Source organism: Elaeis guineensis, unplaced genomic scaffold (genome assembly GCF_000442705.2).
Source record: "Elaeis guineensis isolate ETL-2024a unplaced genomic scaffold, EG11 Super_Scaffold_1000033, whole genome shotgun sequence".
NCBI classification, from domain to species: domain Eukaryota; kingdom Viridiplantae; phylum Streptophyta; class Magnoliopsida; order Arecales; family Arecaceae; genus Elaeis; species Elaeis guineensis.
The window spans coordinates 3,793,195-3,799,391 of record NW_027332424.1 but is presented as its reverse complement, the minus strand read 5'-3'; positions in this window follow the sequence as shown (position 1 = coordinate 3,799,391).

Below are 6,197 nucleotides of genomic sequence, written 5' to 3'. Positions count from 1 at the left end.
TTGAAAACTTGTAAATGTATTGTGAACGATCCCGCTTTTAAATCAAGATTTCTTTCAGACTTACACATCTTTCTCTTTTTGGCATAGACTTGTAACGACAGGGGACGACCCCGTCGGACAACAAAACAGACCCCAATGTGGGCAAGGTCGAAGGCCCGATTATTTGTAGATCAGATGGGGGGAGAGGCCATACAGCGTCCATATGCACCCCCACAGCCATGTTAGGGACAGGAGGAGAACCTCGCCCTAACATGAGCAAGGTCGAAGGCCCGGTTATTTGTAGACCAGATGGGGGGAGAGGCCATACAGCACCCATATGCGCCCCCACAGCCATGTTAGGGACAGGAGGAGAACCTCGCCCTAACATGAGCAAGGTCGAAGGCCCGGTTATTTGTAGACCGGAATGGAGAGAGAGGCCGTACAGTGCCCATATGCGCCCCACAGCCATGTTAGGGACAGGAGGAGAACCTCATCCTAACATGAGCCAGGTCGAAGGCCCCGGTTATTGGTAGACCGGATGGAGGGAGAGGCCGTACAGCGCCCATATGTGCCCCCACAGCCCCGTTAGGAACAGAAGGAGAACCTCATCCTAACTCGAGCTGAAACCGATCACATCGAAAATAGGGGAAGAACCTCATCTCGACGCCAATTAAGGTCCGACCATTCGAGGCTCGGCAAGAAAGAGAAGGAAGGAAATGTGAAGGAACAGTGGTGGCTACCCCAGCAAAAAATGGAGGCCGAACTACACTAAAAGCACAAAGGACTCATCCCTATGAAGAGGGAGGAAGAGAAGATAAGATCTATGGCCACGAGCAAAAGGCAAATTGACACGGCGATGGCTAGGAACCTCCAAGCGGCGTCGACGCCAAACCAATCAAAAGCACAAGAACTCGATAATGATGACCTAATACAAAGATGAACAAGAAACCTTCGAATGACATCGACATCGCACGGGACAAAAATGAAAGAAGTCCGACGCACAATAATTCAACACGACGTACGGGTAAGGTAACAAAAATATTTTCATTTCATTAGCAAAATATGTGTTATAGAGCTTGGAAGATCGAAAGAAAGAAAGAAAAAAAACAACAACAAAACAAAGCAAAACAACAACAACAAAGACAACAACGATGACAACAACGGTGATAACAAATAGACAAATGGCAAAAGAAGACACACAGGAGGACAAAAAGCAAAAGAGCCCTAAGGGGGCCCAGCTTCCTCCGACCTCGAACTTTCGGCTTCGACCCTCATCAGGGAGTGCCTTAAGCTCTCGACTTCTCCTTCCAATTCCCTCTCTCTCATTAGCATCTCCATATATCTCCGATGAAGCTGCTGGCTTTCGCTCTCCGCCTCTCGATGCCTTTTTCTCAGGACCTCAGATTTCGCCTCCACGTTCCTGACTGCCTGCTGCTCGTGTACCAGCTGGATCTTCAATTGCTGTAGCTCGGCTTTTTCTCCTCAAAGATGACAGATAGCTCTTCTACGTTCTTCTCAGGGATTGGAGTTCGTCGGGACCCCGAATAGGAGCAAATTGAGCTCCTTCGGCTAGCTGCCTTTGAAGGCGAGCAACCTCATCGGTCGCCATCCTGAGCTTCCTCTTGTATTCGTCCACCTGCCTGTGCCAGCCGGTCCGGTACGTGTTATAGCTCGCCTCGGTATCCTGGAGCTGTTGCTGAAGGTCGGAGACCTTCGACCATTCCCGATCACCGTCGGCCCGAGTCAAAAGTCGGGATGAGCTTCCTTCCAACTAGCTGATCCTCTCCTGTGCGGCCGACAGCTCCACTCTGAGAGAACTGATCTTGGCAGCTTGAGCCCAAGATCGGTCGCTGGTGTGCTTCTTGTGTTCTTCGAGCTCCTTCTCGAAGTTTGCCTTTCTCCGGCTGTACTCCCATGATCCCCTTCATGTGGAGGTTCCGAAAGTGGATGGCCTCCGCGGTGGCTTCAGAGTGACTCTCCCTCAACCTGCGAAGCTCGCCATCCATCTTCTTCGACCCTTTTGTTAAATGAAGAACTTTCTTCTTCAGATGTTGGATCATGGACTTCAGCGGAATCTCCTGTGGTAGGGGAAGCGCTTCGACAGGACACTGCCATCGAGAGACAAAAACCGTCAAGGCGCATCTCATTGCAGAAAGAAAAATGAAAAGGAGGAGGAAGGAAGAGTGGAGAAGCCCTCCATAAGGAGAAATTCAACTTTATTGACTGAATGTTTCTTCAAGACAAAAAAGAAAAGAAAAATTGCAGTAAAAGAAAAATACAAGGTCAGAGGTCTCAGACCTCTGAAATAGGAGTTGAGGAGCTCGGTGTCCCTGGAAGGGGGGCTGCGGTGGTAGTAGCAGTGGGAGAGGGACCGGCCTCATCTTCAGACTCCTCGCCCAAGAAGCTGAGGTCGAGCTCAGAAAATTTCTTGACCACCTTCTCCTGGCAGAGCTCGAATCCTTTGATGAATGCTTCTTGGCTGAACTTGACGTTCAGGTCCCTCATCTCCGCAGAGGCCTTGAACTCCTCCACCGCAAGAACCCTGGCCTCCGAGACCAGGATCTGGATCTGCTCCGCCAAATTTGTGACCTCGGCCTCCACCTTCCTCACCGTCTCCTCCGAGGTTTGCTTTTCTTTCTCCAGAGCCTGCTTTTCTCTCTCTAGGGCCTCTTGGAGGGTGACTACCTCGGCAGCCTTTTCTTTAAGGCGAGCGACTTCGGCCCGGCGACTCTCCTCCACCTGGATGGCATCCCTCCTCGCCCAGTTCGTCGCCTTGATATTGGCAAGGAGCTGGTGCCCGATCTGCGAGGGCAGCTAGGAGGTCAGAATGAAGGTCGAAAAGCCAATTAAATGAAGATCTGTTTACCTCGAGAAAGGATCCTAGGGAGTCCCAAACCCGCTGTTCGGATCGGTGCGATCAATCCTCTCGACGACCTCGGGCAGGATGCAGCCGTCGATCAACCACTTTATCAAGTCCCTATCATTGAAGGGATTCTCCCCTAGCTCTTCTTTGAAACTGTGGGATTCTTTGATGGCGGCTCGGTGGCTACTCACCCTGTGGGCCACCAACTTCCTTCTCCTCCCCCTCTCGACCCCGAGCACCTCCGCAAAATGGACCCCCGAAACGGGAACCTCAGTGGGGGGACTCCTTGAAAAGGCCCGGAGAGCTGGAGGTTCGGCGTCCGAAGGAACGTCGATCGCGGGGGCTGCCTGGGCAGGCGCGGTCGAGCTCATCTCCTCCGTTCTAGCCTTCTTTACTGATCCGGAGGCCGCGGTGCCTTTTCTTTTGTGGGCCTTGAGGCCCCTGGTGAGCATCCATGCTGCTTTGGCGTCCATTCCTAAAAAAAAAAAAAAATCAAAAATCAGTGATGGGGCGAAAAAGGAAGAAGTGACACGCAAAAAAAAAAAAAAAAGAGAGAGAAAAAGAAGAAGAGCGGGAGAAAAGAGAGGAAAGGAAAGGTGGGATACTCGCAGGATCCTGGGGACTCAAGCCGATGTTGAACAAAAATTACTCCTTCAGAAGGTTGGGAAGGGAAGGAGCGGAATAGCCAAGAAGCTTCCGGGCAGCCTGAAGGTCATCCTCCCACAGACTAGGGGCCCGACAGACAGAGTCCCTCAGGGAGCCACAGGGGGGCAATCCCAGCCTCAAGGTCGGGCAGTGGACAAAGAGGTACTTCCCCTTCCAGTTATGGATTGAAGAGGGAGCACCTTTCAGCAACCCCTTCTTGTCAAACTGGGGGAGAAAAACCACCAGTCCTTTACTGAGGGGTGACGCTTGAAGGTGTAAAAGTGCCTAAACAAAGGAAGAGACGGCTGAACTTCGACTACATGACAAAGGGAGAGGAACCCTATCAAAAACCTAAAGGAGTTTGGTGCAACTGAAGCTAAAGAAATGTCTAAAAAATAGAAAAGGATGACGACGAAGGGCGAAAGCGGAAGCCAGAGTCCGGCACGGAAGACCTCCTGATACAGGCAGAAGCGGCCAGGTGGGGGGGTGCTAGCCCGATCGGCGGGACCAGGAAGCTCCAGATCGTACTTCGGAGGAACTCCATACTAAACCCTTATCAGTAGGAGTTTGTCCGGAGTCAGAGAACAGGGAATGGCACCCGGCGCAAAAACCGGACGAAGCTCAGCCCCAGATGTGGGTTCATCTACAGTGTGGGGGTTCTGGTGGGCTGAGGCGGACGAACTTCCGAAACCACTAGAGGCGGAGGTGCTGGAAGACATTTCAAATAAAGACCCTAAAAATCTCGAAGAAATCAGGCGGAACAAGAGGCGAAAGATTTGCGGGGAACCAAACCAAAGGAGTGAAACAGAAGAAAAATGGAAGAAAAGGGGGACCCAAATGGCAAGAAAGGGAACAAAAGTTTCGGGACTAACCTAAGTCGCTTCGAAAGATGCAGAAGGTGCGAGGACAGGAATGACTCGAAGGACGCTTAGGGCCAAGGTAGACGCCAAGGAGGGTCAGAGCTCTTGAAGAGAAGACAGACACCGACAGAACTTTCAGGCGGAATGAGACTTCTAAAGGTGGAAAGGCAGGTTTAAATAGGCCCTGGGATCCGACGCTATAATGATCGTGGATTCCCTAGGCCGACCCACGCTCGCCACATGTCTCACTCGCCACGGCAGGCGGCTAAAAGCGGTTGATAGCTGACAGGGCCATTACTGCACCGTACCTGGGCCAGCGCTCCAGCGAAAATTCCGAAAGGTCCCTTCGGATCGCCCCAATTTGAAAGGACTCCAGCACGTGCGCATTAAATGCCAGAATATCTAAGGATGATCACGTACGAGATTCAAGGGGACAGCTTCGGCTGTGAAAATTTCTCTGTACTTTCTTTATTCGAAACTCGAACTCGAAAGTAGGGGGACTGGTGTTGGGTATAAAATACCCCCAGCCGAAGTTCGTGGCAGGAGTGACCCCCTGGGGATTCTACCGACTTCCGACCTCCAACGACATCTCGCCGAACCTCCCTGGCGGCCGAGCCTCCACAGCACTCCCAAGTTCTGCCGACGGATAAACCCCCACCAGCGTCGACTGGACTCTTCACGACGGACGGACTCCACCCAAGTTTCCACGGTAATCGACCACCTTCAAGACTGCGTCCGGACTCCTACGGGAGCCGGACTTCGTCCGCGACTTCAACCGCAAGAAGACTTCGTCCAGACTCCTACGGGAGCCGGACTTCATCTCTGACTCCGAATGCAGGTAGACATAGTTCGGACTCCTACGGGAGTCAGACTTCATCCCCGACTCCGACTGCAGGTAAACTTCGTCCGGACTCCTACGGGAGCCGAACTTCACCCCTGACTTTAATTGCAGGTGGACTTCGTCTGGATTCCTACGGGTGTCGGACCTCGTCCCCGACTCCGGCTGCAGGAAGACTCCGTCCGGACTCCTACGGGAGCCGGACTTTGTCTGCGACTTCAACCGCAAGAATACTTCGTCCGGACTCCTACGGGAGCCGGACTTCATCCCCGACTCTGACTACAGGTAGACATCGTCCGGACTCCTACGGGAGCCGGACTTCATCCCCGACTCTGACTGCATGTAAACTTCGTCCGGACTCCTACGGGAGCCGGACTTCGCCTCTGACTTTAGTTGCAGGTGGACTTCGTCCGGACTCCTACGGGCGCCGGACCTCATCTCCGACTCCGGCTGCAGGAAGACTCCGTCCGGACTCCTACGGGAGTCGGACTTCGTCTGCGACTTCAACCACAAGATGACTTCGTCCAGACTCCTACGGAGGCCGGACTTCGCCCCCGACCTTGATCACAGTTAGACATCGTTCGGACTCCTACGGGAGTCGGACTTCGTCCCCGACTCTGACTGCAGGTAGACATCGTCCGGACTCCTACGGGAGCCGGACTTCGTCTCCGACTCCGATTGCAGGTAAACTTCATCCGGACTCCTACGGGAGCCGGACTTCACCCCTGATTTTAATTGCAGGTGGACTTCGTCCGGACTCCTACGGGCGTCGGACCTCGTCTCCGACTCTGGCTATAGAAAGACTCCATCCGGACTCCTACGGGAGACGGACTTCATCCGCAACTTCAACCGCAAGAAGACTTCATCCGGACTCCTACGGGGGCTGGACTTCGCCCCCGTCCTTGATCGCAGGTAGACATCATCCGGACTCCTACGGGAGCCAGACTTCATCCCCGACTTCGACTGTAGGTAGACATCATCCGGACTCCTACGGGAGTCGGACTTCGTCCCC